Consider the following 21484-nt stretch of genomic DNA (forward strand, 5'->3'; position numbering starts at 1 on the left):
GTGCCTGGAATTAGGTAACCAGAGTGAACACTCTGGGATTTGAAGATTTTTACCTCCAAAGCTAATACTTTTCCAGCAGACACGCTGCCTATCTCACACAAAGGGCAAATCTGGTTTTATGTGGTAGTAGGTAACTTACTAGGAGGTTATGTGATACCTGACTTAGCCTAGGTGATAGCCTAGGAAGGCTAACTAAGGAGACTCCACAGCAGGCTCAAAATCTTAGTGTGAAACATTCACTCTCTGACTGGCTGAAAAATTGGCAAACAACCATCAAACTAGTGATTCATTCATTCATTCACCATCTGGTGTCTGAGAATCTGCTCTGTATGGAGTTTCTGGGTAGCCAGTGGATATATGGCAAGATGTCATGGAACAGGAGGTCATCTCTGCCCTCAAGCTTTCTAGGCCCTGTTAACACCATGAAGGGTTGTTTGTTCCTCTTCATTTGTCCTGATAAAGCCCTCTTGCTCCCAAGGACAAAAGGGCAAATTGTGACAAGTGAAGGGGAAGATTATGTTTCCTCTTTAAAATGTAGTGGGAAAGAGATGTCTTTTTCCTACTCATTTTGGGAGTATAAAGGACGACGCATACCACATACTCACTGTGAGTCAAAGAATCTGGATTCCAGCCTGGCTCTACCATTACTGGTTATGTATTTTGGGATTAACCCGAGACTTAAATTTCTCCATCCATAAAATTGGTGGCTTGGGCTGGAGGATCTCCGGCCTTCCTCACGTTCACATTTGTGCAAGCTTGATCATGTGTGAACAGAGTGTGTCTGGGAGAGCTTTGGTATTCATAAATTACATCTCTCCAGGAAAGGAGTAAGCAAACAAGAAAGAGCAACGAGTATATGAAGGGTTAGTAAAGTGCCATAAAGAGTTAAAAGCTCAAATTCAAGTGCAGCTTCATAAATCCAGACCTTTTCAGTTGGCCTAATCTTTCTTTCTTCCTGTCAAGCTATTTCCTTCCAGAGAGACCCCAGATCCGTTATCAGAAAGAGAGTAGCAGATGGATCCCAGCAGCCCTGCTGGCATTGTTATAGATTGAGCTAAGAACTCAGGCATCCTCGAGTTGGCTGAGCTATTGTTTGGCTTCTTGTCTGAATTTTGCACATGCCCCTGCGATCCAACAGATGATACTGTTCAGTTGTGCCACTAGCCCTCTTTCTTCCAATAAGATTTCTTTGCTCACATTTTTCTGCTCAACCCCTGCAGTAATGACAATTTTCTCACAATTAGCGGAGGGCGCTGATTTTCCCACTGGCATTTGTATTACCTTTTGCATGAATAATTTACTCTGAATGTATTCAAAAGGTTCCCTCTGTGCTGGATTTTGAGAGGGGTACGGAGTTGTTGAAAACAGTGATTCTCTAAGTGGGGTCTTAAAACCAGAAGCCCAGGGCGCCCGGCTGACTCAGTTGGTAGGACACTGGACTCTTGATCTTGGGGTTGTGACTTGAAGCCCCACGCTGGCCATAGAGGTTACTATTAAAAAAAAAAGCTAAAAAAACCAGCAGCCCCATTATGACTTGGGTGTTTGCTAGAAATGCAAATTGCTAATCCTACTCCATACTCTTCTTTTTTTTTTTTTTTAACTTTTTATTTATTTATGATAGTCACAGAGAGAGAGAGAGAGAGAGAGGCAGAGACACAGGCAGAGGGAGAAGTAGGCTCCATGCAGGGAGCCCAATGCGGGACTCGATCCCAGGTCCCCAGGATCGCGCCCTGGGCCAAAGGCAGGCGCTAAACCGCTGCGCCACCCAGGGATCCCTCCATACTCTTCTTGAATCAAGACCTCCAGTGGGGTCTAGCCATCTGTGCTTTAACACGAGTAATTCTGATGCATGCTTAAGTTTGAGAACCTCTGGTCTAAAACGTTCTCCCAACTCTCTGGGAGTTTTCAGATTTAGAAGGGAGTTAAACACAGGTTAAAGAGGTAGCTAACAGTGTAACATGTAAATCACGGTAGCTAAAGACCAACGTGTATATAAATATAAATAGCTACCTGTCACGAGTATTTGCCATGAATGGGGTACTAAGCCCTGTGTGTGTACTACGTCACATTACCGTGGCAGGAATTCCACAAGGCAGGACACAGATGTTCAGAAAGTTGAATCACTTGGTCTGGTTTTTAGTTAGAAGGTGAAGAAGCTGGGACTTGAATTTACATCTATGTTCACAGTGTGTGTTCATGCTAGTAAACCAAGAGAGGAGGCATCTGCCTAGGGCACCTTTATGGAGGAGGAACCAGAGGTGGCTTATTATCCACCTACGATTAGGAGGCAGAGTGCCTAGGGCCCCCAATATTGTAAAGGGCCCATGTGACACTATGAAATTTCTTTTAACATTTAAAGAACAAAAATGATTATACTCCTGTGTGGATTATATTTTCTTCTACCAATGAAGGTGTAAAATGAAATTTTGGATTTTTTTTTTTTTAATGAAGGAAAGAGCCTGTGAAAGTACCAGTGCCTAAGGCCCACTAAAGTCAGAATGTGGCCCTGAGAGGTGTCATTCTAGATGAGCATTAAAGGAAGGTCATAATCTGGAAAGGCAAAGAAGAGGGTAAGAGGTTGGCCAGGCTGTCTAGGGAGAGGGAGATGAAGCAAACCATGGACACAGGAAGATGATCACAGAAGCAATATTAGATAGTCCTATTTTTCTGACTAAAAACTGGAAACATCTTCTGACACAGAATTTGGTCATAAGGCAGAAAAAATAAAATGAAATTTGGGCTTCAAAAACAGGAGTAGGCTGATGGTATATGCAATATGACATGCCAGCTACGAATTGGCTTCTTGCCCTCCCCTCCCCCAGCTGCACCCCCTCATTCAAGTTCTCACGCTGTTTTGAGAACAGCAAACCATATTTTCAAAATATCGAGGAAGCCTCCGAAGGTGGCTTTTCTCTTTGTACTTCACCGACTGTCTCTTGTTCACAAAACTTGTCATGGCGTGGGGAGAGAAACTCTCTTTGTTGAGATTTGCAGCACTGTGTTCTGGTTCCTGGGATCAATCTTCCGTCTTCCCAGAGGCTTTGCCAACACCTTGGTCATCCTCCAGCTGTCAACCCACCAGCCCAGGATCACATACCAATTCTTGAGACAGTGGTGGCTACGCCTGATCGTCTCATTGTGGTCACAGAGAACACCATCTGCACAGTAATCTGCACCACACATAATTGCCTTAAAATCAAGAACCATTTGTAGGCTTATTTTAAAGAAGGCGTGGTTGCAAGAATGTCATGTGAAAAAAAGGGTCATTTGTTTCCGTACTAGTCAGGGTTCTCCAGAGAAACAGAGTCAATAAAAGCAATAGATCTCCATCTATCTACTGATCCAGAGGAAGAGAGAAAGAGAGAGAGAGAGAGAAGTGATTTTAAGGAATTGGAATTGGCTCACCCAGGTATAAGGGCTGGCAAGTCTGAAATCTAGGATAGGCCAGTGGGCTAGAAACTCAAGCAAGAGTTGTTGCAGTCTTGAGTCTGAATTCTGCAGGACAGCGGGCTGGAAACTGAGGCAGAGTCTCTGTGTTGCAGACTTGAGGAGAGTTCTTTCTTTTTCAGGCAGCTCCAGACCTTGATCCTAAGGCCTTTAACTGATTAGTCCAGATCCTCCATTCTCACCTCCCACATTCTGGAGGATAATCTGTCTTACTCCAAGACTGCCGATCTCAGTGCTAATCACGTGTAAATAACACCGTCACAGCAACATCTAGACTGGTGTTGGACCAAATAACTGGGCACCACAGCCTAGCCAAGTTACAAATAATATTAATAATCGTAGGTTATATTCAAAAAGCTTGAACTAGCTACATGCTAGGTGAATGTGAAACCATTAACATTTGTAAACTCACCACCATCTATGATATAAAAAGTAGGTTGATCCATATACAAATATACTGGCTTTCTCTGGATGTGGGGTAAGGAAAAGCTGTATGGGGTGATAAATGGAAATAATTTCCAAGAGGAGGAGGTAAACTGACTCTACATGTCTGATGTCTTGTAGATAAACGCAAGGGTGGGCGGCAGGGCAGTGACGGGGGTGGGGGGTGCAGGGGAGCTCTGGCACATGTGCTTTTGAAATATTTAGAAATAACCTGATCCTTTTATTTGTGGAGCTATAGCTTGTCTTCTGGCTCTGTGAGATGAGTTATTTGGAACTCCCTAAAATAAAAAATAATCTTCAAGCACAATATATGTCATATTCCACACAACCTGCTTCTTATGATCATCTCTGTGCATTCTTTCTTTTTAAATTAGTAACGTTGGCCCTTTTTCTCTGACAAGACTGTGGGAAGTAACTCCCTTTTCTCTCTGAGTGACACCATTAAATCTTTGTACAGTTTTCACGAGACCCTCTAAAACCAGACTTTTTCTGTCAGTGACTTATGGTTGAGGAATTAGTACATTGGGTTGTAAGCCCATGTGAATGCTGAAAATGGAAAACAGGTAAAGAAATAATCTGTCGACTCTTTCTTTCAGTGTTGGGTAACTGTATGTTTGGTCACTCTGAAGAATCAGGTTCTTTGAGTGCATACTACCCCCTCTGGGTCTTGCTATTTGGATGGGCCGTATCCCAGTTCCAAACATTCACCCTTTCTCTGAGGCAAGTTGATACTTCATCAACTTCAGCGTTCCTGTGTTTATTCACGGTTATTTGGCTTTGCCCTGAACCAAATCTGGAAGACCAAACTTGGCACTGACTCTGTGTTCATTTATTTTTGTAATTATATTTGATCACTTGGTGTGTTATGTTTGGTGGCGTGGTGATGATAATTAGATAGCATTCAAACGTTCTTTAAATTCGCTCTTTAAAAAAAAAAAAGAAAAAAGAAAAAAAAATTCGCTCTTTAACTCAGGCCCAAAGTCTCCTTTTTTTTTTTTTTTTTAAAGTCTCCTTTTTGGGGGAAAAAACAAAACACAACTCTAAAAAATTATTATTTATTTATTTATTTATTTATTTACTTACTTATTTACTTTAAGTGTCTCCCCACCAGCCCCTGCTACCTCTCCACTTCTGGCCAGCCCTACCCTGAAGAGACTTCAAATAAGTCTGGTCCACCCAATCACCATTTGAGATCGACAGGGCAAGTTTTATTATCCCTACTCATAGATAAACAAACCATCTGTCCAGAAATGAGAAAATAGTAACATAAGGACTTGAACTCCTGTCTTCTCCCTTCCAGCCCAGGGCTTGTCAATAAGACAAGACAGAGGGAATGCCTGGGTGGCTCAGTGGTTGAGCGTCTGCCTTTGGCTCAGGGCATGATCCTGGGCTCCTGGGATCGAGTCCCACATCAGACTGCTTGCGGGGAGCCTGCTTCTCCCTCTGCCTGTGTCTCTGCCTCTCTCTCTCTCTGTGTCTTTCATGAGTAAATAAATAAAATCAATGTATTACAATGTATTCTATAGGTTGATGTATTTCTTCCTCTTCTCTCATTGCCGCATTGAGAGGCACATCAAGTTTAATAGCCAAAATTCTCAGTGTTATTTGGAGAAAAACTGAATCAGAACTCGCCTCTGATGCATCACACTGTCATGTGAGCCCTCCCTATGCCTGAATATATTTTACACCACAGCTAATTTATGACACTTTTACTGCCGTGTCAGTGGGCTCCTCCCTATCTGTGGTTTGTGGGGCCACCTCGAGTGGCCAGAGGCCAGAGGGAGGTGAGGAAATCAAAGCCCCTCCATGTACATCTAAGTTTTCCAAATATTTTTAGATGTGGTATTTTGTGGTAAAGGATTTTATAGCAAGAGAAGGCCATGAACACCATGACGAGGTGGTACAAGTCAGCTGTGCTGTGGGAGGAACACCCACAGAGAAGCCCTTTTGTGTTGTGTTGGCTTCTGGTTTGAGGAAGAATTCAAGGTATCTCTCCAGCTGGAATGGTGAAATGTCAAAACTAATGTCAGGAAGAAAAAAAAAAAAACTTCCATGAAAATTGATGGCATTTGAGGAAGACCAGAAGTCACGGCTTATAAAAACAGGGTAATGTCAGTCTATCAGGGACCCAGCAGGAAGGAGAGGACATTCAAATGAGGGTAATTCGAGAAATATTTAATAAAGGAAGTATTTACAAAGATGGAAGCAAAGTGTGAGGAACACACAAGGAATGGTGTAGTGGCTCAGGAATAAAAACAGTAGATCTGTTAGCATTTCTAGGCCTCAGGGGCAAGGAGAGGGTGATTTCCAGAAACCAGTACAAGAATTTCAGTTTTCCTGAGAACAGCAGTGGCCTAGTATTGAGGGGCACAGCCAGCCAGAGGCATTCCCACAGGGAGGAAGCCAGGGGCATGCAAATCCTTGCCTCCCCACTTCTTCCCTCTGGTCTCCCAGCAGGACCCCCAAAACAAAGTGGAATTCAGAGTGGGAGGGAGCTTCCTGGGGCAGAGAGCAAGGTGGAGAAAGTAAAAGTGTGAAGCTGAAAGCACACAGATGTTATTCAGCCCAGCTGGCTCCATTAGAAAGGAGTGACACCTCAGCTTCTGAAAAGTGTATTGAACTATGTTAACATGCAGGATCATTAACTATTCCTCCAGTGTGTTGGAGGATCTATTTCTACGATCCACAGGAGAGTTCCTTTAGAACAAAGGCTGTCATAAAGTCACCCCAGGGTTGGGTCACGCTTTGTACAAACCCAGGCTGCACTAATGGAAGAAATTAGAAGGCTACCTTCCCTCTATTTTATCTGTTGGTTAAGGGATGCGGCTTCTTTTCATTGTCAACATAAGAGAGTTTTGTTCTAGGTAATGGCTTGACAGTAAAATTTTTAATCCATCCCCATAAACTATCTCAAAATGTTGATCAACTCCAAATCAAAAGTTATGAAGATCAAATGAGAAATATATAGTGCATATGCTTCTTTACATGTCCCATAATCTGCCCAGGGTTAGCCCAAACCAGCAGAGAACTATGCACTTGTCCCATGTTGCAGAGGATACCATAAAGTTTTCTTTATCCTAATTATTTTTGTTGTCTGCCATTGGCTCACTTAGGTCACTGCAGCGAAACTCATCTCTGTGCCAAGGATACTGTTGAGAGCATGATTCCGTTCCTTTCCCTCCCCTCCTCCCCTTTCTTCCCTTCCCTTCCCTTCTTTTTTTGAGAGAATGATTTTCTAATCAGAGTACTTGTGCCCTCATGAGCAAATTCAATCTAGTCTCCATCTTGACTATTAAGGAATGTGACTTCCATTAATTAATAACATTTATATAATTGCTTATGTTTATCCTTTTGACTTGGCTCCTTGAAAGCTTACATTTCACAAATTTATCACTCACCTGAATCAAATGTATAAAATTCTGGAATATGTAATGTATTATATTTGCCCAAGTTGTAACTCCGTAATGTGATCCTATCACTATTTTTCTTTTCAAGTTATTTTTAAGTCATGTGATGGTGGTAGGTTTTTACATTTCTACCAACATTGCCTTAAAGTAGAATTATAAATAAGTGCATATATCCTCTTCATAGAACCATTCATGGTTCCCCTGAAGAGGCTTTTTTCCCTTGTTTTTTGCTCTTATATTAGCACCTCTTTTAATTATTTGCTCTCCCTCCCTTCTATTTTCTGCACATTAAAATTCTACTTTTCATTCCAGACCGACACCAAATGCCTCTTCCTTCCTAAAACATTCTTTGGTCTTTTTGAGCAGAAGGAAGCCCTCTCTCTCTCCTGATCTTCCTATGCTTTGCACCTGTTTTGTGGCCTTCCTCACATTCTGCCTCTTGTTGTATTTATTAGAATCTCTCTTATTAATGTACCTGGATGGAAGCCACTTGAAGCTGTGGTTAGGACATATGCATCTTTATTTCCTGTACTGCTGCAAACAGCATTTATATTCATGAAGTTATGGCTTAAAGTCAAATATTAACTGAAGGGAGATAGTAAAGTCATTTAAATGAGTGAATCTTAGAAACTTTAGTGGAGAGTCTAATTTCCTTCCGCCATTCAGAATCATTTAGATTTTCATAAATGAGCCTGGCCTGTGGTTTTCCTTCCTCATCTGGCTCTTGTCTAGCTGGGAATCAGAGTTATAGTAGCACCATAAAACAAACTAGGTAAACTTCTCTCTTTTTTCTCTTCTTTGGGATAACTTGTATAATCCAGGGGATCATCTAATACAAGAGGATTAGGTAATATTTCTTGAACTTGTCTGTGCCTGTTGCTTATTTGGAAGGAAAGATTTTCTTTACTACTCATGTGATTTCTTAATGATTACTATTTAGGGTTTCTAATTCTTCCTGTGTCAACTCTGCTATTCAGTATTTTTTCTAGAAAACTGTTCATCAGTTTTCAAAATTTTCATAATAAGTTCATAATGGAACTATGAGTTCATACAGTGCCATGATGCTCACATCTCCCTACTGCTAACTTAATAGTTCCAGTCTAAGAGGGAAATTGGAGACTGGAATTACTTGTCAGACCTGGATCTTTCATCTAACATTATTGGATGTGGCCTCCTCAACTTCTTATAATAACCTAGCTGAGTATAATGACCTCTCCAAGCCCTAGTATCCTATTAGTCCAGCACACACACACACACACACACACACACACACACACCACTCCACTCAACCTTACATGGCAACCTTGCTCTGGTCGCTCACAAGGATCCTTCAAGTACACTCCAGTCTCCTCCTGTCAATCTGGTTCTACAACCCCATATTCCGCTCACTGGCTTGAGTGAGGCCTTTCAAATGTAAATATCTTCCTTTCACTACTCACTTTCTTAAAATTCTCCTATGTCATCTCATTGATTTTAGAACACAATTCTGATTCTATTTTTTTTAAGATTTTTTAAAAAAGATTTTATTTATTTACTCATGAGAGACACAGAGATGGGATCCCTGGGTGGCGCAGCGGTTTGGCGCCTGCCTTTGGCCCAGGGCGCGATCCTGGAGACCCGGGATCGAATCCCACATCGGGCTCCCTGCATGGAGCCCGCTTCTCTCTCTGCCTGTGTCTCTGCCTCTCTCTCTCTCTCTCTCTCTCTGTGACTATCATGAATAAATAAATAAAAAAATCTTTAAAATAAAAAAAAAAGAAATAATTTTACTCATGAGAGACACAGAGAGAGAGGGAGGCAGAGACACAGGCAGAGGGAGAAGCAGGCTCTATGCAGGGGGCCTGATGCGGAACTCGATCCTGAGACTCCAGGATCATGCCCTGGGCCAAAGGCAGGCGCTAAAACTGCTGAGCCACCCATGCATCCCCAGTTCTGATTCTTTACTACAGCCTGTGAGGCCCTATGTGTCCTAGTCCCTGCTTACATTTCTGGTTGCTAAGAGTGCTGTCTCCATCAGCCCTCAGGCTTGCACATCAGACCATTTCCAATTCAGTGATTTGGCACCAGCTGTACTCTCCATCTAGAATTCTCTCGACATGGCTGCCTTGTTCTTATAATTCATGCCTTCCCACAGAGCTCTTTCTTCTATTCATACAATGTCACTCTGGGGCAGATGATCCTGGCATCTAATGGGTGAAGGCCTTGGAGGCTGCTACATATCCTACAACACATAAGAGAGCCCCTCACAGCAAAGGATTACCCAGCCCTAAGTGTCAGTATTGCTAAGGCTGAGAACCCTGTTCTTCCCACTGCCCTGTTTTATTTTCTTCTGTTTGTTTAGTGAATTTTGTTCCGTCTCCACATGTGAGAATGTACTCTCCAGGAAAGTAGTTGCCACATATTAGGTGCCCCATAAATAGCCTGGTTGAACAAGTGGCAAAGAAAGCCAAGTTGTTCCAACATAATTTGCTTTTAATGAAACGGATAATTTCTGGTGTTCACTGCTTCCTTTTCCAAGGGACACGTGGCAAATTTAGTTTGGGAGTGACTTGGTTCCGGCTATAACAAATTGCCATAGATTAGGTGGCTTATAAGCTAGAGAAATTTATTTCCCACAGCTCTGGAGGCTAGAAATCTGAAATCACGGTGGCAGGAAGGTAAAGTACTGATGAGAGTCCTCTCCTTGGTTGCAGACTGTCAGCTTCTCATTGTATTCTCACATAGCAATGGAAAGTGCAAGAAAGCTCTCCAGGGTCCTTTGAGAAGGCCACTAATTCTGCTCATGAGGACTCCACTCTCAAAACCTCATTTAATCCTAATTACTTCCTCAAAGCTTCACCTCCTAATAACATCACATGAGGGCAGGGATGAATTTGGTGGGGGATAGGAGCATTCAATTTGTAACAGGGAGATCTTTTCACGTGTTGCAAGTTCCGTCTTTCCCCTTCTTTTGAAATTTGAGACCATAATTACCTATTTTTAGTGTCCTTGTACTTCCACTAGAATACAGTTCCTTCAAGATTCTTATAGCCTTTCAGTTTTCTTAAAGGGTTATTATCCACTTCCCTCAGCCTCATGCAGACAAGCAAGTGCACCTGTCTACTTTGCCTATACCAGTTTGTCCAGAGAAGAATACTTCTGCTTCCTTAGTCGCCTGTCATACCATCAATTCATGTAACAGTTGACAGTACATATCTTCAAAGACCTTTTCTATTCTTATTTTTTAACCTTAATTTATTAAATAATGAGTTGGATGTATTGGGCTCTCAAAGCATAACTCTCCTGGAGAATTTGACATCTACCACACTGTCTTCATTTATCTAATGAGCGCAATGAATACAACAATACACTTACCCAAGTGCCCAACTGACTCTGAGTTAGTTTTTGCCCTGGCACAATCTGAGACAACATCCTACAAGACAAAAGGAAACATTATTTCTGAAAACAGATGTCCCACATTTCCCCATTTAATAAAGCGCCCCTTAAATTTGTAAAGGTATCTCTGATTGACCTGATGATTTAATCAATCTCCATATCAGCTGCTGACTTCTAAAACAGATTATTAAATAGATTTAGTTACGGTGGTGTCTGTTCTACAACACTCAACTCCTCTTTCTGTGCCCTCCAGCATCTACTTTCTTTTCACCTGATAAGGGGAACTCCTTCTAATGAGCCAGCACTTCACAAAGATAAGATCCCCATTTTTAGCCTTCAGCCTGATACCCAGGGTACAACCAGATCTAAAGCCATCTATTCTTCCCTGCTGGTTTTGGCTCATCTTGGCTTTGGGAAATGCACTGACACTTTTGCTGAACCTCTGCCAGTCTGTAACCCTGCTAGTCACATCTTCCTGATGCCTGCCCCGCTTTGGTCTCCTCTATGGCCGAAAGGTAAATGGCACGTGAGAAATTATTTCTGAAGAATTCTGCAGGCTTTTAGTTTATTTTTTAAAATGTTTTTTAAATTCATTCATGAGAGACAGAGAGAAAGAGAGAGAGAGAGGCAGAGACACAGGCAGACGGAGAAGCAGGCTCCATGCAGGAAGCCCGATGTGGTACTCCATCCCAGGACCCCAGGATCACACCCCAGGCCGAAGGCAGGCGCCAAAACGCTGAGCCATCCAGGGATCCCCTAGTTTATTTTTTAATAAGATTTTATTTCTTTATTTTAAAGAAGGGGAGCACACAAGCAGGGGGGGTAGGGGGGAGAACAGAGGGAGAGGGACAAGCAGACTGCACTGAGCACAGAGCCCCAAGCAGATCTTGATCTCATGACCCTGAGATCATGACCTGAGCCAAAATTAGGAGTCGGATGTTTAACCAACTGAACCACCAAGGCACCCCTGTGGGCTTTAAGTTTAATAAAGATAATAAAAAATTTGCTTCTTCCTCTTCTTTCCCGACTGCCCTCCTACCACCCCCAACAGCCATGGTGAGGAAAGAAATGCCCTTCATTTTAAAAATAGTAGATAACATTTCTGAAGTACTTACCATGGCCAGGTCCTCTGCTGAGTAATTCAGTTTCCTGTTTTATTAGTGGTAGGTCAATTGGGATAGACCTAAAACCACCCTATCCCCCTATTAGGCCCCTCCCCACCAGCCCCACTCCCACTAAAAAACCTAAAAGGTTATGTAACATGGAACTCTGATCAATCCAGTTCTGAGGGTGGTACCCATAGCTACTTTTTGCATTGAAATTTTGCCTGATGGCGATCAGAAGTCTTTGGTTTCTCTGACAATATTTTTTTTCTTTGAAGAGCAAACAAATGAATGCACGCCTAGCATGTACACTTTTCATTCCTATTTCATTCACCTTAACTATGTCAAATATTTCTGTCAGCATTTTTAGAATTAAGAATTGTATTACTAGCTAATACTTACTGTGAGTTGATTTTAACCTAAACTCTTGAAGATTTCTACCTAGATGATCTTTCTTTAAAGTGCCATTATTATTATTATCCACCTGTGAATCAGTGATCTGAGGCACCAGGCACTTTAGTAGGTGGTGCGAACTTGCTAATAAATAGAAGTTAAATTCAAACTCTGGGACCTCTGACTGCAGAGTCCACATGCTTTATGGCCCCACGCCTCTGTCTTCCAATAGCCAGAGCTGTATGGATTTTGCACAAACATCATAACCGTCTCTGGAACCTCCAATTGGATTTGTTTATACATCTCACCATGCTTCCAAAGTCCATTTTATTACGGTCGTAACCATTATCCATGAAAAGAAAATAATCACGTTGCCATCTCACTGGGTGTGCTGTGAAGTTACAGGATTTTTTTTTTTTTTTTAAGATGTTTCAGGGGAACTAGATTCCTTCCAACCTGTGCTCTGAGCCCATTCACATCCAATCTCTCTCAGGCACAGGGGTGGCAGCAGTTTTTCCCAGCAGACACGAAAATCAGGGTGGATTTTCTGATTCCACAACCTGGATGAAAGAGTAGTTTATGCTCCCCGACGAAACTCTGCACAGCCGGGGCTCCATCCCCCAGCCCGGGAGCACCAGTGGTGCTGGCTCACTGGGTGATCTGGGAGGCAGGTGATCATCCTTATTTAGATGTGCCAGTGGTCACGTGAGCAGAAAATGGAGGCGAATGTGTATTCCCAGTTAACTGCTCCAGAAGGGAGATGCTGAGGAGCTGGAGCCGAGCATCCTCGCCCTCCGGGTAGCCGGCCTCCTCGCATCCTCAGGAGGTAGGTGGGTCTGGTGCGGCTCTGGGAGGATCGGGTGTCTGCAGGACAGATCGCAGGGGGGAGTGTGGTTCTGGAGGACCGGTCTATTGCTGCTGGGAACTTGGAGGGGGGGAGAGGAGGGGGGGGAGGAGGGGAGGAGGGGAGGAGGGGTGCGGGGCTCTGCCCAGCCCCTCGCCCGGGACTGCTGGCAGCTGCCTCTCACTGTGCACTCACTCCGACTGAAAGCCTTGTGGTCTTCGACGCTGTCCCTGCCCCTCCCTTGGCGGTCAGGTAATTAGGCAACACAGACTCTGCACAACTCGAAACATTTTGTGTTCCTCTATGTCGCTGCTGAAAATGGAGTTAGAGAATCAAAAGAAGTGACAGGTTTTTGTTTTGGTTTTGGTTTTGGTTTTTTGCAAACTGTTTAGGACTCTCGCCTAGTGGGTATTACCGTGTCTGTTTGCCGAGCCGAGTGGCCCTGGTACGGTGGCATTTTTAGTTCTTATATTATTGCTGATTGTTGCCGAAGCTAGTAACATGCACTTCTCTCTCTTTTTTTTTTTTCCCTCTCTCTCTAGTGAATCTTGTAATCTTTAAGTCTTACCTGAGTTGTAAGCCGCAGAAATAGGTCATCCTCAAAAATGGGCTTGTGTTGTGCTCTACCACCTCCTCAAAATCCGGAGACAAAATATTCTATGTACAGAATCTCACTATGTCACTGAGAAACTAAGTTAAATGAGAAACTAGAACAGAACGACCACCTGGTCAATTCCAAACAAGAAATACATCGATTATTGAATTCCTCCGTGGATCCCTCTGTGGAGACCGAAAAACAAAACTATGGACTCCCACCGGCGAGGGATTTAAAGTCTGATTCTTCCTGGGATCGGGGGATTCTTGATTCCTGAGACCACTATGATTCTTACTGGTGTTGGTGATTCAAGGGTGAGGGGACATCATCTGTGTAAACTGGCCCCTTCTTTCCTAAGAACCCTTGACATGGTGTCAGTCTTGGGCGAGCTTCTGTGAGCGAGCACAGCTTCCAGGCTCACCTCCTACCGGGGGCTGCCCCAGGCCACTCCCATAAAGGGAAACGGGAGCTGCCGCTGAATCAGGCCACTTCGAAATGTTCAATTTGATGAAAGTTTTCTTGACATCTTAATCGATGATATTTGCAGAGTGTAGTGTATGATCGGGAATCATTAGATTAAAATTCCTGGTGCTAAAAAAAAAAAAAATGACCCTTGAAATTTCTCTTAAGTGATAAGAGAGACTTCCTATCTGGGAGGAAGACACTGTAATTTATTAGGAAATTACACATATTCAGGCCAGTGAAAGCTTTCTACTTTAAAATGCTTGAACCTTGCTTTGCAACTCAAAGATAAATCAAGTAAGATGAGGCTGATGTCCTTCGAAATTAACTGAACCTAAGCATCCCCAAGAGATTTTGCTTTGTGATGCAGAGTAACCTTTAGGTCCTAAATAAGATGTAAAGCTTCAAAGGTACTTAAGGATAATAAGCTAGAGTCTCTTTTGTATTAAAGAGAAGCCAAACTGACTTTTTTCATGGTGAGGGCTGTCTTTGGTATATCCTGGTGAATTTCCTTTTACATTCTATTTGGTCTTTCATTAAGGAAAGATTTATCTCTTATTAAAGGATCATAATACTTCCTTGACCTTTAGACTTCATACTTTCCAGTTAGCGAGAAGACAAGGTGTGGGATTTTCCTATAGGTTCGGGTACTAATATAATTTATGATGGGAGCTTGAGTTCACGTATAGCAAATACAAGCTTTTTTTTTTTCTTTTTACCCTGTCTAGAATTGCTTGCCCTGTGTTTGACTTGTCAAGATCTTGTAGATAGAGGCTTTACAAGAATCAACTTCCTGCTAGAGAAATAGTTGAATTTGTGATGGGTTCTCCATTTTTTAAATCAATTCCAGTTAATAGTATAGCTGGGGGAAAGAGACAAAGGGAAGAAGGGGCAGAGAGAAAAGCAATGAAAGACAGATTCTGTCCCTGGTACCCTGTTGACAAAGAGTTGACAAAGAACATTTGAATGCAGGTCCTTCTGCTTTGATAATGGCAGGAATCGTGGGAGTCTTAGGGGGATAGGTGTGCAAGAGGGGTGTAGGAGAGCAGGAGGGCAGGAGTGGGTGCCCCCTGTCTGAGCACCATTATCATTTGAGGGCTCTGGTAAGCCATTTGCCTATTATTTTGATAGTTTCCTGATTCTCTCTATTGTTCTTATATCCTCAGTTTCAACTGTCAGGATAATAGAAGCTGAAAAAAAATCTTAGAATTCATTTTCACTCACTTCTTCAGTTTACAGGCAAAAAAAAGAAAGAAAAAGAACCCTGGTTACAGTGAGGGGATTGGCTCAAGGTCACAGTCAGTGACTAGCTGAGATCAGGACCAGAGGCCTAGCTCTTGATCTTGTGCTATTTCCTTGCATCCTTATCAGAAGCCTCTAGCAAAATCTAGTCCATACATTTGAAGTTCCCAGAGCTAAAAAATAAAAAAACGAAAAACCACAAACACACACAAAAAAACCTACCAGTCTTCTATTTTAAGGATAAGGTGGTATTTCCTAATTCCTTTACAACCTTAAAAATTGGGGGGAAATGTGAAAAAAGTTGGGGAGAAATATAACTGAATGCCACTCTCAGGGCTTGTGCAAGTATGATGAGCAAGATGCTATCCCTCAGGACTGCATGCAAAGCAAAAGTAATCAAGATGCAGTCTCTCCCCTCACCCTAGTGGGAAGAAGAAGGTAAAACAAATGGCTTGCAAAAGGGAATGAAGTCAGTTCATAAGATGTGTAACAGTGGAACTCTGGGCCCTTAAATGTGGGAAGGCCTTGCTCTTTGTCCTTGGTTGTGAAGGAACATGTAGAGAATTCATGGATAAAGTAGATTCCATAGCTGGGGGAAAGAACACTTCAGCAGGAGAGAAATAAACCAAGCTATTAGAGACAGGAGATCTGTCAGTCAGACTTGGGAAACTAGTAGCTCATCTTATCTGCAAAGTAGGGCATTTGGGGTCCCTAAGGGGGAATTGATCCAAATGCTGAGAGCCCTGAGGGTGAACCATAGGAGTTCGTGTCCTATGTATTGGCAGTGGGAAGCCAAGGTTTTCTGAGCTGGGTGTTGTGATTGGCAATGGACTAGCACTGGTGTGGGAGAGATGGGAAGCGAGGTGGGAGGTGCTTGTCCACTTGAGACATTATAGAGGCTGGAACTGTGCGTAGGGTAGAAAGAAGGGAGGTGATCCCAGAAGGCAGACATAGAAGAGAGGTAGAGTCCTTGAAAACTGAGGGAGACGTGTCTGGAGAAGAGTTGGCACATACCGTAATAGGTTATAGTTTCACTTCCCAGGACTGAGAGTCTGTAGCCTTGCTGCACTTGATGCAAGTTAACATGAGCAAGGTGAAGAAAGCATGAAGGCCTCCCATCCGAAGAAGATAGAGCCAGCTGTGGTGAAAGCACTTGCAGAAAGCTAAATCCACATCTGATTAGTCAGCATGAGGTCATGGTCCCATGCTGGTCCATGGTTTCTATTACTACATTTAACCACTGTTGCCAAGAACAGACCTGTGAGCCTTGCAGCTACTGAGGTGTACCTACTGGGGTGAGACCTGAAGGGGATGGGGACATTCTCCTCTCCATGTCCTCTTCCCTGCAGGGTAGTGGCCGACTCTAATTATACAAGGAGAGAAAGGAGAAATCCCAGTTTAAAGATAGGAATCAGGCCAAATGGTGCCCCGGAAAAGCTCCAAGAAGACCCTGACTCATAGAGAGGAAGAAAGAATAAATCCTGATTGTGGGTTTGAGGGCTGAGGGCAAAGGGGGTAGAAAGGGAATAGGAATGCTCAGATGTCATCTATCCCAGCCAGCCCACCCACCAGGTCCAGCTCAAATGCAACCTCTTGTCTGGAGTTTCTAGGTTCATGGACTCTATGCCCTCAGTTGGAGGAATTACTCCTTCCTCTGGAATTCCTGGTTACCTCTCATGGCATTTTACTCCACTTGTGCTGTTTTGTGGGAACCTGTATGTGTCTTTTTCTTCTTTATCCTCTTCGGTTTTAAATTTTTTAAGGGCAAAATGTGTGTGTGTGTGTGTGTGTGTGTGTGTGTGTGTGTGTGTGTGTGTGTGTGAACCATTCTCTTTGTAATGTACCCTCCCCTGGACTAGTTTAAAGCTTTCCATATGGTTCCAGGACTGAAATGTTTGTTGAACTCCTACCCAAAAGAGTAGTCTTGTAAACAAACCTAGTACAGTGGAAGTTATATCCATCAAAGCTTGTGGGAAACTAGTTTGGAAACCTCAAGCAGATAATCAGAATGTAGAGAAGATAATTTTGCCTGTAAACAGAAATTTTTCAAAGTCCCCTCCTGTCCAAAAATTGGGAAAGGAGCACAGGCTTTCTGTAGCAGGATATAGTGTTGTTCATACCCAGCATGGAAGCCCCTTTTAAAGCCACCACTGCCCATGAAGCAAGAGAACCTTTTATTCAAAGAGGAATAAAGCCGTTACTTAGCAGATACATTTTTCTATATCCAACTCCCAGAAATACGCAGGAAAGGTTGATGAAATTGGGAGTTCTGGAAATAGCTCTTCCTAAAATAAAACAGGAGTGAGCCCAACCTAGTGTGATCTCAAGAGAGCAGCTGTGTAAGAGGTAGGTTAGGAGGACAGGTGAAATAGAATGAGGGGAGAGCTGGATCCCTGGGAAAGCTCATATTGATAACTGAGAAACAGAAAGCTTGGGATGGAGCAAAACCCCCATCCCTGGACTGACTGTAGGGAAGTTTTCTTTGTGTTGTAGACTAAGTTCAGGGACGATCAAAGATCACATCCTTGAGACTAGATTTGACATAAAAAGACTGTCACCAAATTTTTCATGTACTTACCAGTTTATAAGCTCAAGGCTTGTTTCTAACTAGCTTGATGGGTAGGTGACTGGTCTTAGGCTGTTAATTGTATTTCCCAGTACTAACTGGCATTCACTAGCATGGTAAGTAGGAAATGGGAGTGATATACCAGACAGAGTTTTGGAATTGCATGTAATGCTGTAAGTCTGTGAACAATTACTCAAAAGCATAAGCACATTTTCTCCCTAAATAGCTGTCTACATTTCTCAATAAAGACATACCAAGGTAAAAGAAATAGCTAACTGAATCAGGCCTCCCTGTGAAGTTGGCATAGCCTTACGATACCTGAATACATCCCTCAGGAGAGTATGAAATTAATCAAGTCCTGTAAATTAGCTTCATAGAATGTAATTATATTATGCAGTGGGACATGTGTAAGTAAAGGTGATGGATTCTTTGTCTCAATCTCGAGGGGCCTGACTTGGGCTTCTCTCTTTCCCTCTAAATCTGTTAGGCAGCAGTAGAAGGGCTTTCTAGGAGAAGGGATGAATAGAAGAACTGATATGCCCTCCTAGAGAGGAGATTCTCCTCCTTGAAACTAGGTGTGGTGGTGGAGGAGATTGGCCACTTTATTTGTTTGCTCGAGCTGCCATAACAAAGCGTCATAAACTGGATGGCTTAAACAAGAAAACTTTATTTTTTTTTTTGCAATTCTGGAGGCTTAAAGTCCAGGATCAAGGTATCAGTGGGGTTGGTTTTTTCTGAGGTCTCTCTCCTTGGTTTGGAGGTGGCTGCTTTTTCCCTGTGTCTTCACCTGGTCTTCCCTCTGTATGCATCTGTGTCCTAATCTCCTCTTTTTAAAAGCACACCAGTCATATTGGATCTGGACCACCACCCCCCCCCCCCCCCCCGCCAATGACCTCATTTTAACTTCATTGCCTCTGTAAAGAACTTACTTCCAAATATATTCTATTCTGAGGCACTGGCGGTTGGAATTTCATAATACAAATTTTGGAGGACAAAAATCTAGCCCATACTAGTTACCTTGGGAATGTGATAGTGGATATGCTGAGAATTCCTGCTGATTCCATGATTAGTGACTGGCCCCCATACTTTATTTGTCATGCTTCTATGTTGAGTCTCAGGGTCACTTCAGGGGTTTCATGACCATCTTGGAAACTCACAGTGAAGACGGGAGGCCAAGTTTAGCCCCAGATCTAATAATAGTAAGAGTAATATTAAATAAAATAATGTGATATGAGTAATACTAAATAATTATTATGGAATTTTTGCCAAACACTTTACTTATTATCTATATGACATCTCACATTATCTCCCCTATCAAACTTAATTTGTGGTTGAAGAAATGGGGTTGATACCTTTGACCCACCATCATAAGTTGCCTCCCTATTTATTAAACTGGTCTGAAAATCTATGGATAAATTCCTTGCAGGAGAATGAGATTGAGGATGCGATTCTGAAGGAAGTTCTTTTCAGCTTTGAATTGGGGATATAAGGGAGTTCAGAATCTTAAAAGACATTGAAACCTTAGATGTGATCTGGAATTTCCCCACTGCCAAGAGGTCAGCTAACTTGGATCTGTTACACCCTAACCATTGGCAAGGTGGAGGAAAAGAGAACAAAAGGCCAGGATGGGGATTCGGGGTTCTACAACTGCCCTGGAATTGAGTACGTGGTCAACTTGTTCACCAGTTTAATATAGTGCCATTTATCTAGTTTTGCTTTTGTTGCCTGTGCTTTTGGTGTCATATCCAAGAACTTATTACCAAATCCAAAGTCATGAAGCTTTTCCCTCTATGCTTTCTTCTAGGAGCTTTATAGGCTTAGGTCTTTACATTTAGGTCCATAATCCCTTTTGAGTTAATTTTTGTACATGGTACACAGTAGGGGTCCATCTTCATTCTTTTGCTTGTGGATGTCCAGTTTTCCTAGCAACAAAACTGTCCTTTTCCCATAGTATGGTCTTGTTATTACTATCAAAAATTATTTGACCTGGGTCAATCAGTAGGATATGAGACTCTTGATCTTGGGGTTGTGAATTTGAGCCCCACATTGGGTGTGTAGAGATTACTTAAAAGTAAAAAAATTTTAAGAAGTCATTTGACCATAGATGCGTGGGCTTATTTCTGTGGTCTCTGATCTGTTCCATTGCTTTGTATTTCTTTCTTTGTGTTGGCACCATACTATTCTGATACAATAGCTTTGTAATAAGTTTTAAAGTCAGAGAATGTGAGACCTCCAACTTTATTCTTCTTTTTCAAGATTTTTTTGACTATTTGATGTCTCTTGAAATTCCATATGAATTTTAGAACAGATTTTTCTATTTCTGAAAAAAATGCTCTTGGGCTCCAAGGCACCTGCTTTTGAAAACCACTTTTCTATTATAATTTTAGCAAACTTACCAAAATAATAACAACAGCAATCTCTAACCCTTCTGTAGCATCCACCGTGATGTCCTAAGCAGTGTTTTCTATCTTTATCTGAATCAACTCATTTAATCCTGACAACCCCTATGTAAGTAGTGTTACCTTCTCCATTTATAGATAAAGAAACTGGGGCACACAGGAATTCTCTAATTTACCTAAGATCACACATTTTTTAAAATTAGAGTATAATTAACATCCACTGTTATTAGTTTCAGGTGTACAATACAATGATTTAACATTTCCCTGCATTAACCAACACTCATCAGAGTAAGTGTGCTCTTCATCCCCTTTACCTATTTCACCCACCCCCTTACCCCCTCCCCTCAGGCAACTACACCCCTTTGTTCTGTGTATTTAAGAGTCTGTTTTTTTGTTGGTCTCTTTTTTTCTTTGTTCGTTTGTTTTGTTTCTTAAATTCCACATATGAGTGGAATCATAAATATTTGTCTTTGACCAACTTATTTTGCTTAGCATCATACCCTCCAGGCTCATCCATGTTGTTGCAAATGGCAAGATGTCATTCTTTTTATTTTTAATTTAAATTCTATTAATTAACATATAATATTCTATTAACTTCAGAGGTAGAGTTCAGTGATGTCATCAGTCTTATATAATACACAGAAAATGTCATTCTTTTTTTGTGGCTGAGTAATACTTCATTTATACATAGTAAGGCCCCACTTTTCAAAAAGTCAGAGTCTGATTCAAACGCAGACTGCCTCAGTTGCTAGTGTGGAAGAACAATGACATAGCCGTTCAGGCTGTTTGCTGGGCTCTTGGTAGATGCAGTCCAAGGTATGTGGAGAGGCCCAGATATCATGCTGGCTTTTGTCTCAGAGCTGTGCTAATGAAATTTTGTTCTGCATTAACATATTGAGAGAGAGAAAAAAAATTAAAAAGAAAAAAATAAAAAGAGGAAGGTCCCTTGGTTTACCTTTGTGAAGTAAACAAAATTAAACAGATTTATTGTCTGGAGGACATCTCAGAGTCTATGACAGGTTCACATGCATTATAAAGTCTCAAAAGGAGGATATAATATATGGTGTTTCTCAAACTTACCTGGCACAAAGCCCTTTTGCATAGATGTGTGGAATCTCTCCTTGGGTACAGGCTTTGGGAAGCAGTGACTTTAAAAAATGACAGAAAGCGTCCCTTCTGTGTTTCTTTTGCCACTGGGACCGTTTGA

At 42.1% G+C, this 21484-nt stretch overlaps 1 protein-coding gene across 5 annotated transcripts in view; it reads left to right on the forward strand.

Annotated features, from left to right (window-relative positions):
- The window catches only part of PRUNE2 (prune homolog 2 with BCH domain), a 256830-nt gene that overhangs the window by 180683 nt on the left and 54663 nt on the right, over window positions 1–21484 (forward strand). The gene's annotated exons all lie outside the window — the stretch shown is intronic.

This window comes from Canis lupus, chromosome 1 (genome assembly GCF_003254725.2).
Source record: "Canis lupus dingo isolate Sandy chromosome 1, ASM325472v2, whole genome shotgun sequence".
Lineage (NCBI taxonomy): Eukaryota > Metazoa > Chordata > Mammalia > Carnivora > Canidae > Canis > Canis lupus.